Source organism: Carassius auratus, chromosome 44, assembly GCF_003368295.1.
Source record: "Carassius auratus strain Wakin chromosome 44, ASM336829v1, whole genome shotgun sequence".
In the NCBI taxonomy this organism is placed as follows: Eukaryota; Metazoa; Chordata; class Actinopteri; order Cypriniformes; family Cyprinidae; genus Carassius; species Carassius auratus.
In genome coordinates, this window is record NC_039286.1 from 5823965 (window position 1) to 5836825 (window position 12861).

Below are 12861 nucleotides of genomic sequence, written 5' to 3' on the forward strand. Positions count from 1 at the left end.
AACCTTGTTCATCGTCATGATAAACCACCACTGGTTACTTTTTAAATTAATCTTCTTACTTCTTAACCAAACATTGAATATTTACACAAAATAACCAAAAAATCTAGCAATTATTTATGTCATGCAAACCCCTGTGAAATGAGAAAAGTGATATAAGAAGATCTGTCTTTTTATGATAAATTATCAGCTGGGTCTAAAGATCGCTGATATTTTGCTTTAACTGCTGGAATGGATATTTCGGGGGAGACCGACAGCTAGTGTTCATTAAAGCAGTCACGATATGGCTTGCAGAGTAAACTTTAATTGTCTTTTAAAATGAGATGATACACACACACATAACCCCCTGACATAGCACTGTATCTGCCATAAATAATAGCCTGGAATGCTTTGGGACAAAAATGAAGATGAATCGGACTACAATGAAATTGGTTCCATGTGTCAAGCAGGGGACAGTTCCCAATGGATCATGGGCAGAAGTCTCATATAAGGTAGGTCTTGAATGATCTAAAGGGGTTCGTTGCCATAATTGAGGCAATTCATCAGATAATTAATCAATAAGCATGGAAAATGCTGAATTTTCTCATATCAATTTATCGGGATTTCATGCTACTGCTCAACTTGATTTAGCCCTGCTTGTTTCTATGTTAATTCTGTCATGTAATAGTCAACTTAATTTATTTTGTTGTAGCATTTGTAATATTCTGGTTATATACTAAGTTTATTTTTTAAGCCGTTTAATGCAAATGTGTAAATGGTGATGACTGCATGTCAAACTGCTCTACAGATCTGACAGTGCATAAATGGTTATGCTGATTTTTCAGTAGTTTGTTGAACACTAGCAATCAATTTTTTTTCTGTTACATTTTCTTTCCTGGAAGAAAAAGGTCAATGTTCAGATCTCACCAGCTGCCTTTGTGACCCACTGTGTAACAATTACAAGAGTCTACTATTGCAATTGCGGGCCCTATGGGGTCTGAAGTAAGCTGCAATAATTGGTCTCAAAAGAATATAGAACTCTTTTGAATATAATGTTATGCAATATCAAATATGAGATTTTTGCAATGCCTGGAGGTATTCCGTCAATGAGACTGATTTTTTTTTTCTTTTTTTTTTTTTTTTTTTTGCTGTAGGGCACAGACAATTCAGATAAAACTGCATATGGATCAGACTATTTAGTTATTATAAAAAATACATTATATATCCAGGCCTTAGTCATTTTTCAGTAAGTGTCAACAATAAATGAAAAACAAAAAGTTAGTTATTCTTTGAGGTGTATTAATAAAATAATTTGTAGAGTAAATAAAATAAAATAAAATGTTTTACATTTAATCAATGTAAAAGTTATTGAACAAGATTTTTGCTCATCAGGATTTAAGCAATCATTTACAATATTGAATATTCATGTGTACACAGTAAGGATATCAGATACAACACAGCTGCTTTTGTATCTCAGAAAAAGTATGACATGCACATTTTAGTAACCTTTACCTTTTAGAACATGTATGCTATGTATTGTACTGTTCTAGCCAATTCCATTTGAATATAAAAATAGGTGTGAAGATAGGTGCTGATGATGTTTTTCATCATGCTTCATGGTGTTATATATTCATGTATTCCTCTGACAGGTAGTTCATCAGACCTGTAAGTATGGCACTGTGTGAGACATGAAGTACATTATCCTATTAAAATTCAGCATGAAGGAATTACATGCAGACCACCGAAAAAATGAGACACATGGTCATGCAGGTCCTTTTGTTCTCTCTCTCTCTCTTCCTCTTCCTCTCTTTTTTGTTTTCATTCACACAAAGTGCTTCAGTTGAAGAGTATTTTCTCTTATATGGCTCTGCATACAGAAAATTTACTCACTCAAGTTTGTGTCTTCATTGGAAGAGATTTGGAGAAATGTAGCATTACATTTCTCACCAATGAATGCATTGCAGTAAATGGGTATCAGAATGAGAGTCCAAACAGCTGATAAGTTCTGTGAAAGGTTATTTGAAGAACCCAGAATGGTTCTTCTATGGCATCACTGCAATAAAAAAACAAAAACAAAAAAAAACTACCTTATGGCACTTTTATTTTTCAGAGTGCACAGTACAACATTGTACAAACAAAAAGCTTAGCCAGCTTTAAATCACTTTACAAATTTGCCACATGACAGTTTTGAAAGTGACTTGTGTTTCTATAATAAATCAAATCAGAGCCACGGTGACAATGACTTCAGCTTGCCCAGAATAATGGGCAGAAGACCAGAACCAGGTTTTCCATAGCCTCTCTCTCCCTCATCAGAAAGCATCACATCAGTACTGCCCTCTAAACAGCTCTGATGGCTGCACCAGAAAGCTCTTATTGATTCTTGACCGCTGGTTTTGTGTACACACACCAAAAGCATCGCTCTTCAAACAAATCCCTAAGAGAATTCCAATAATGTTGAACCCCAAATGTAATAATATCTGAATTATAAAGGACGTTCCAGAAAAAGCCAGTTCAGTTGGATATTTCTTGGATATATGAAATCTATTTAAATGTATTAAAAATATTTATTTTGTACTTAATTATTCAAGGTTTGTCAGAAAAAAATGACTTTTTAAGTGTCAAAATGAACTGAAGTGGCAAGCTTCAAATGGTCATTTTGGCCTTGAATTGGTTTGATGGTTTAACCTTGAGGATTTAAAGACTGACAAATCGCTCTCACCGAGGCGCCTTAAGCTATTTGAGACCAACTACACTAGTCACAAATCATTTTTACATACATCCAGAAGTGAATTCGCGCTGTAGTACTTCAGGCCCCAGCAACTCAAGACGTAGGTCTGTCTATACAGGTGTTTTGTTGATGAACTTGTTATGCAACACTTCTGTCTACTGACACAGGCCATTTTCTGACTGTCCCTCCTCCGTTTTAACCTTTCTGTACAGCTCCCAGAAACGTTTGTGATTCTCGATATCTCCACCAACCAGGAGAGAACGCGTCTTTGTACACAACTTCCCATTTTAATGTGCTCTTAAAAGGCTTTTCATATCATTCACGCAGCGAGTGGCTCCTTCTGCCCCCATAAACTTGAAAAGGAAAAGGATGACACAAGACAGCCTGGCTTTCTGAACCACGAGCAACAAAAAAAAACATGTCTCGTCCAAAAAAACTCTTCAGCGAAGAATGCGACAGCAGCGGTGATGATGCTAGAGCCAAATTAGCTCTCCCGCCGAGGCCCTTGAGCTGAAAGGAGGGGTATTGAAGTGATTGACGAGCAAAGCCCTGAGCGCGCGCCGTTTTAACAACCCCACGAGACGCTCACGAAGCAATTTCTGCACTGCCAGAGTCCATACGAGCTGAGTTTCTCAAAACGTGCCAGTGTGTTGTAGAAAGTCTGCATGGAGATGAAGTAGCTAGCAAAGTGTGAGCATCACAACATACTTCGGCTGTTGTCAAATGAAACTTTTCATCCTTTTCATATTAATACAAGTGTGGTATCATTGATCAAATAGTTTTATTAGCTTGTGGACTTTGTTCAGTATATGTATGTGTACATGCTATGCTATTAACTATTTCTCTCTCTCTCTCTCTCTCTCTATATATATATATATATATATATATATAGATAGAGAGAGAGAGAGAGAGAGAGAGAGAGAGATACATTGTGTCTGTGGCTAACTTTATATACAGTAAATATATGAAGTTTATGTAAATAAATAATCTATCTATCTGTCTGTCTGCCTATCCAGATAAATATACACTGTGAATATATCTACAGTATCAGTGTATATAGATACACACACACACACACATATATTAAACATTGTGCATATACCGTACCGAAACGTATGCATATGCATTTTGATATACCGAAAATGTTCCCTTGACGCTGTTGACTATATGAACCACTGCAATTCATCTCCTCTTATAGGACTGGATCAGGTCGAACAACGATGGTTTCACTCTGTGTCATCTCTGAACAATGAGACCTTTCGCTCCATCTGACAGCTCTGAGGAAACACGGGTGGTTCAAGCAGCCGGCCAGCCACGGGAGAATCACTTCAACTGCTGAAAGCCATTGATCTTCTCCAGCTCCTCTCCCTCCTGATGAGGAGCGAGGAGCTCTCCAGAGAAACACATTCTCACAGTCATTCATCACCACCTGCAACGTGTTACACGTGAACACGCACAAGCCAACGTTTGTACATTTGCGGATGCATAAATCCAGTCATTCCAAAAAATAAATCCAGGACAGCACATATTTAAAAGCTGAAGTAAGCATTTTAGAAACACTGTGCATAAAATTGCTCTTCAACCTGACATATGTCATTTAAACAGGAGTCCTTAGAAAAATGAAAAATTGGCTCTGTGACAGCCTTAGGCTCTATAACAGAAAGTGGACAAGTATATCCCAAATGAATACTTTAAAGTCCACATAAAATCAAAACTGACCCCATTTACTTAGTGAAGTTATTAGTCTTGTGGTGAACAGTTCATCCATGCAAGTTAATCCACAGAAAGAAAACTTTTCTTCATAATCTTTCATTAAAATCTGAACATTTGCATTCAGTATGGCAAAACAAGCCCCGCCCTCTAATCATTCTGTTTAACTTGGAAATACATCACTTTAAAGGGATAGTTCACCCAAAAATGAAAATTATGTCATTAATGACTCACCCTCATGTCATTCCAAACCCGTAAGACCTTCATCTTCGGAACACAGTTTAAGATATTTTAGATTTAGTCCGGGAGTTTTCTGTCCCTCCACTGAAAGTGTGTGTATGGTATACTGTCCATGTAGATTACTTACTGACCCTCTGATGTCACATGGACTACTTTGAATATGTTTTTCTTACTTTCCTGGACATGGACAGTATACCGTACATACACATTCAATTGAGGGACAGAAAGCTCTTGAACTAAATCTAAAATATCTTAAACTGTGTTCCGAAGATGAACGGAGGTCTTACAGGTTTGGAACGACAAGAGGGTGAGTCATTAATGACATAATTTTCATTTTTGGGTGAACTATCCCTTTAAGGCCCTCTCCCAAATGGCACCTTAAGCCCTCATGGTGTTCCCTTCAAGTCCATGCTTTCATAACATAATGTAAAGAGGGTTCATAGTAGCCACATAGCATCGGCAAGGGGGGCATTTGTGAGCACCCTTCTAACCCAAAGTATTGTTGTACACAAGGTTATACATTTTAGAGAAAGTGCTAACACTGGATAAAGATACAGAGGACAAACTTTCTGTTTGCACACTCAGTCAAATGAGAAAAAGGGTATGATTTTAGCTGAATGCATACTCTAAGTGCTTGTGTCAAAACTGAAGTATACTTTTGGCTTTAATGGGAATAAGCATGCAGTTGTAAGTTCAGCAAGTGCATTTGTAGAGCCATCTAGGACAAGGCCCGTAGCACACAACATGGAAGCATTTCTTAGTATGTGTGTGTGTGTGTGTGTGTGTGTGTGTGTGAGTGTGTGTGTGTAAAACATCAAATGTTAGGATTAAGTAAAAAAAAAAACTAACTATAAAACTAACATTTACAATTTGAGTTTATAAATCCCCTCTTAAAGGTCCCGTTATTCGTGACCCCCTGTTTTAAACTTCAGTTAGTGTGTAATGATGTTGTTAGAGTACAAATAATATCTGTAAAATTCTAAAGCTCAAAGTTTAATGCCAAGCGATATATTTTATTAACCAGAATTCGCCTACATCGAACGACCCATTTGGACTACATACCCTCTAGTTCCTGGAGTAATGACGTCACTAAACCAGTTTTTTGACTAACCTCCGCCCACATGAATACTCAAAAAAGGGGGCGTGGTCTTGTTGCGCTCCGACAGAGAAGAGGAAGAGCTGCGTTTGTGTTTGTCGCCATGTCGTCGAAATGCTGTTATTTTCATTTCAGAGGTCCAATCACATTTGTCTGGCCTTTCCAGGGACGCTGTACTTAGAGATCAATGGTTACAATTTATTTTTAACTCGGTTCCCGAAAATTATAATCCACATGTAAAACTATGTGCAGCACATTTGCTGAGGACAGCTTCTTCAATCTCAATCAGTTTAATGCCAGATTTGCACAAAGATTATTCTTGAAAGATGGAGCAGTTCTCTCTTTGTCTGGAGAAGGTGTGTATTTTATTATTTAAGTTGGTGCGTTTAACAGTTTCTGTAACTTATTACACAAAGGGCAATGCTGTTTAGCTTTGTTAAGGAGATGGTAGGGCTGTGCAAAAAATAGAATGCGATTTTTATGCGCATCTCGTCAGTAAATGCATTCTGTGATCATAAGTACATCTCCAGCATGTGCATTCAGATCAGAATGTGAAAACAGTGGTATAGGTGAATTGTGTGAAATTCATGTCATATGACATGTTGCACAATGTCCTGAAGCCATACAATAGCTTTGAGTGAGAAACATATTGAAATTTTCCTTTCAGTAAAACGCGCCCTATACATTTACTGTTATATCTCAATCACTTGAGCGCATATCCTACACAGCCCTAAAGGTGAAGAACAATAGAAAAATGTACGATCTCTCACATAAGTATAATAATAAAAAAAATTCAATAAAACGTATTGCATTCTGCCGAGAAACTTTGTGGTCGCACACAAAAGCACTGAAATAGTTTTAGTTTTTCATAATTATTTCCATTCCAAAAGCTTCTGCAAGTGAACGCAAAGTTTCTTGGGGAAACGCAAAAGCTTTAACATATTTTTTCCTCTATTCTCATTTTGCTTAGTTTTTGTTGTTGTTGTTGTTGTTGTTTTTACCATCACCGTGGTCACGTGATTTTAAAACTAGATATCAAAACTTGGCTTGAGTCAGATTTGGAACCACAACATATGGGTCAAATGATGAGAAATGAATGGACTATTTTCTTATTCTTATATATTGTAGATCTCATTGGTGAAATTACTTTTGCTGGATTATGAAAAATATTGATATGACCCTGCTTTGACAGTTTTGTTATCCTTACTGTCATGTTTCATGATATTAAGAGTTTTGACCTTGTCCCAAATGTGTTAATGAGCACATATCTAATGCGCCCGACTGAGATGGCTGCGTTAAACTACCTTGGTCCTTTTCTGTAAGAGCCTGTGTTCATTTGAATGGAAGAGCTGTATTGTACACATTAATGGATGGGCAAAGTGATGAATAGCCAGTGTATTTGGGTCAGGGCTATCAGAAAATAGTGAATAGCATTATTGTTCACATCAGAACGCACATAGACACACACACACACACACACACACACACATAGAGAGAATATCAGTTGCTTGCAGAGAAACACTATAAAGGTGATCAAAAGATCCACCTACACTCTCTGCATAGCCAGGATCATTTTCTCTTATAAGACTATAAATATCTTTCTGGCTCAGCTTTTTCCAAGATTTTTTTGGACTGCCATCTCTATCCCAACCCATAGCCACACATCTCTAATACTCATCCTGTGAACCTTTTTTTTTTTTTTTGTCTGCTGTTCAGGTACAGCCTGTGAGTAGGATAATGACTGCTCAGCGTGTGAAGTGTTGTATCTGCAGGGGAAAAAAAGAAGCTGTGTTTTACAGTATGATGAAATAAGGATGGAGTGCAGAAGTGAATGTTTTGATACAGAGAATGAAACACCTCATGCACTCTTTCACATTAACCTCAGGACATTGTTAAAGGGAATTTCCCCTCCAAAATTAAAATGTTGTCATTAATCACTTACCCCCATGTCGTTCTAAACCTGTAAAAGCTTTGTTCGTCTTCAGAACATAATTTAGGATATTTTGGATGAAAACCGGGAGTCTTGTGACTGTCCCATGGACTGCCAAGTAAATTACACTGTCAAGGACTCAAGGTCCAGAAATGTATGAAAAGCATCGTCAGAATATTCTGCCATCAGTGGTTCAACTTGAACGTTATGAAACGATGAGGATATTTTTTGTACTCGAATAAAACAAAGATAATGACTTTATTCAATAATTCATCTCCTCTATGTCTGTCTGCATAACCGTAGCACAATTTTGGAGAATATGAGTTGGATGCAGGCAGCGTATGCTCTTCTGTGTCAGCTGCGCCACATTTAAAATATGTTGTTAATTTTGTTCTGAAGATGAGCGAAGCTTTTAGGTGTCTGGAACGACATGGGGTAAGTGATTAATGACAAAATTTTCTTTTTTGGGTGGAGTATCCTTTTAAGGAGCATGAAACACTGTTCAGATTTCACTTAAATTATTGTATTTTCGAAGTGAAACAAGACAAAATGTATGGCAGAACTTTAAGCTATCATACATTGATTTGATTTTGAAAAGTTTGCCAAGACAGTTTCGGAACCACAAGCAGGCCAGAGGCGGCCACTTCGGTCCCTGTGCCCCATTACCTTACCGATTTCTGCTGTGGGGGACATAACTCACAGCAATACAGTAAAACCGTGATTTTGTGTAATGTCAAAATAACAGTTATATATTACATAATATATTTTAATAAATAATTTATTTCAGGCTGAATATTTACTAGACATTACCGAAATACATGATCTAGAAATCATATTCTGATTTGGTGCTCAAGAAACAATTTATTATTAATGGTTAAAACAGTTGCTGCCTAATAATTTTGTGGAAACCATAATTACTTGATGAATAAAGTTAAAAAGAACAGATTTCTTTTAAAATGAAATGTTTTGTTACATTATAAGTTAGTTTACTGTCACTTTTGATTAATTCAATGTTTCCTTATTAAAATAAAATTTAAAAAAAAAGGGAAAAAGGCTGTAGGGCCTAACCTATACATGTTAAAAATTCACAACACAAGGCCACATTCACCTCAAACTCCTGTCGTTTCCTTTAATCAGTCTCCTCTTTCTTGTCTCTTGCATCATACATTTATCACCCAGCTTCCTATTTTACCATTGTTTCTTTCCTCTGCCTCACTCCCTCCTCCTCTCTTTCCACCTTCCTTACCTCATCTCTTCTCCATTTGTTTCAGTTTACAGTTGTTCCAGTAACCATGGAGACCTGTCAGCACGCGGTATTCTCCTCAGCTGAACCGCGGCTGTGGCGACAAAAACAGCACACACTGGTGGCGTCTGGCGTGCGTGCGAGGCTACGTTCCCTGCTTACATTCAAGACATCTGTCACACGCCGGCAGAGTGAGAAATCACAACAAGGACATGTGACAAATGCACACACGCAAACATACAGCTCTAAACATGACCGTTCAGTAACTCAGAAAAGTACATACTGTACAGTAGAGGAGACCGAGAGCAATTGTACCACGTTTGATTTCTTTAACTATCTATTTTATCTGTAGGCCTATGTTGTTAAAATGTAAAGGGGTAATATGATGCTTTTTTAAAGATTATTATTTTGTGTATTTGGTGTAACAGAAAATGTTGACATGCTTTAATGTTCAAAAAACATTATTTTTCAAATACTGTACATTACTGTAGGTCCTCTATGCCCCGCCTCTCTCAAACACTTCAAGGTCCCTCCTTCCAACAAGCGCAGTCTGCTCTGATTGGCCAACTGACCCGGTGCATTGTGATTGGCCGAACACCACAAGCACTTGTTGGAAATTTAACGCCCCTTTCTATAATCTCGAGCTTCATCTTTCAAAATAAATGTAGACATTTAATAATGTCCTTAGTTTTACCATCAGTTCAAGCCCGAAACGGGAATGGAGTGGTGTAACAGACACAGTGATGAAGCTCATATGTGTTTGCAGTACACAATCTAGGGACGGTTAAGACAGCTGACTCCACTGTATGACCATCTCTCTCTCTCTCTCTCTCTCTCACACACACACACACACACACACACACACACACACACACACACATACATGCGACACGAAAAACTCCGCATTTGAACATTCAATAGCAAATACTTAAACAAAACATACTTACAGTAGCTGATTCAGAAGTGCCAGATTGTCGTAGCAAAGTCAAAATTACCTCCTCTCCTAGGTTGACGAAAAACAGTCATCCATAAAATGCGTTGCTGTTCTGTTGTAAGTAATATCAAAGATTCATAAATGCATCTACTTTCTGAAGGCCAAATAAAGTGCTTTTGCTTTCTCCGAGATACACACAGCATCTCCCTGATATGGCTGATTCAACACTAACTGTGGTTACTGAAACCACGCCTTCTTTCCTTGCGTGAACATCTGTGTGGCATTACGAAAATATTTCCACATAGTGATGTAGACATGTGGGCGTGTTTAAATGAGCTGTCTCAGGGGTCCGTGGCAGAGTCTTAACTTTGATAAAGAATATCTCTTTGGATTTGAGACTTTAGTCTTTGCAACTTTACAGATCTTCTTCATGCACCAAGAGCTTATAACACTCCAAAGAGAAAGGAAAAATTTAAATCACATCATATCTAAAACTTTGTGACTTTTTATCTTTGTGTTAGTTTTAAAGAAATCTTTGCTAATCTGCATATAAACATTGACAAAATGCACTCATTGAAAAAAAAAACACAATGCAGTTAAACGTTTATAATTACACTACTTCTTTTTTTTGGAAAAACAACAAAAATATATTCATGGCTTATTCTGCACTGCACTGATTTTTGTCCAATCAGATGCTCTTTAGAATGACAATGCCCCTCCCCCTGCAATAGAATAAAGGCCGCCACATTTACAGTTGTTCTGCAAGTTTCATCTTGCAAATTCATATTTTTTCTTCATACATTAGTACAATATTGACAATAAATAATGGACCTTTTTGTCTGCAAAATGTTGCTAATTTAACCAAATCATGATTTATGGCTTTCATGTAGCTGTTGACTATAGAAATCTCTTGTCATAAATCTAATTACGTAACTACAAATAAGTAAACTCAATTTCATATAGCAATCATCAGGCACTAAAATGTAAAAGTATGTAAATAGTATTCCATACTAAGATCTAGATCTTTATATTAATGTTACTTAATTTTTCTTTATACCAAATGATGGCAGATTTTAAGTAGTTTGTGAGTTATGAAAGAAAATATTACCATATATAGTAGCTTATTAACATTTTAAACATTACATTTGGGGAAAAGGTAATTGGCAGTGATTTTAACTTGGCGTCAGTCTCTCCAATGATAAACATCTGCGGCAGAACAACAGTAGGAAACATGGACAATACATCTTCATTAATCCAATAGCTGTAGTCATTTATTTGCATTACAGGTTTTTCTCTAATAATATCAAAACAAAAAGAATTTAAATAACGTGATTACATTCCTAGTAGTATTGGAGATAGGAGAGTTTCACAAAGCCATCAAGACAGTGAGAGAGCTGCATCGAGATTCATTGTCGCATTGGAATATGATTCCCACAATCCCTCCAGTTGCATTGCATTCATTCCCAGCAGTCTATTCACAATTCCAGAAGATTTCCTCTGTTTTTAAGAGGTACAAAAATACACCTTTAGTTGAGATACATTCATAGAAATATAAAAATGTAAACCCCTATGCTCTAGGTTGGCATATCGCTGGCAGAGGGAAGGAAAGGAGGAGTTCTGCAGGAAGGGGCAAGACGACAGTCTTTGCTGAACTGTGGGAGGAAATATCAAGCTGACTCAAGGCAGTGATGAAGACTTTTGGGGGCCGTTTAAATTATATATAATAAACATACTTTTTAAAAAAGTCCAAAAATGTCATGTTATTATACCTGAAACATCAAGTAGAATAAATATGGTATTGGCTATATTAGTCACCCTTAATAGTGACAAGAAAATACAAAGTCTGACATGCAGTTTTCCAATAAGGATAAAACCGACAGGATGATGAGATAGACATGCACCCAATAATGTATAAATGAGTGTCCTGTCATTATAAAACTCTCCTTTCACTCAGCGTTTGTGAAGTGGAGCAGAACAACGTCCTACCAGTCCTTGTTTTGGATTCTCATCCACAGTCGACTGGCTTTGGGCGTTTTTACTCCGTGATAAATATAAGGAGCACGGCACAGCGGTTTATATGCTCATTGTCTACAACTGTGACCAGCAATTGATACATATTCATTCTGCTGTTTAAAATAAAGAAAGAAACAGTGTAGTAGAATGGTTATTAAACTGGAACTACAAAAACAAAAAGTAATCCAAAACTAACAATGACAAGAGTTGAACTTCTGAGAAATTTAAATAATACAACTAGACTGGCAACAGACATAATACTAAAACTGATCCAAATTGGACAATGACAGAGTAACTAATGAAAACTAAGCTAAATTGATAAGTCAAGTAAAAAAAAAAAATGGAAATAACCCTGCATAAAATTTGGCTCAGTGTGTCTTGACAAAATAAGCAAAAACAAACGAGATTAGGCAGCTTCATTGGAAGAGAGGATTTTTACTACATTCAATATCTGTCTATTCCCTTCCTCACATGAAAGGACAACTTAAAACAAGTGTTTGGGTGTTTAAAAGTAAGTTTTTCGTTGAATGCAAAATAACAGCTTTAATGTTCTCCAAAAAAAAAAAAAAGGACACAAGATTGAGTGAATAATGACACAATACTCATATCTGGGTGAAGCATCCCTCTAAAATGAATGACTAAGGTCGATGGCAAAACAGGAGTAGGAGGTTTGCAATATGTTCCCAGATCCAGACAAAGTGACATGGGAGGAAAGTGAGCAGAGAAAAGAGAAAGACAGAAAGAGAGGCAGACAGGAAAATCAGACAGACCACATTTGCGCCAAGGAGTGACGATTGACAGCAGGAGCCACTTTGCCACCGGCAACCAATCCCCCAAGACCAGTCCTAAAGAGCAAGCAAACAGAAAGCCCCCTTCCCCATGTCAGTTCAAGTTATACTAATAATAAACTCTGCTGTTTGAGAACCCCACCCCCATCCCTCCTACCCCAGATCCCATTCCTTCAGAAACCTCTGCCACAAATACCCCTTTA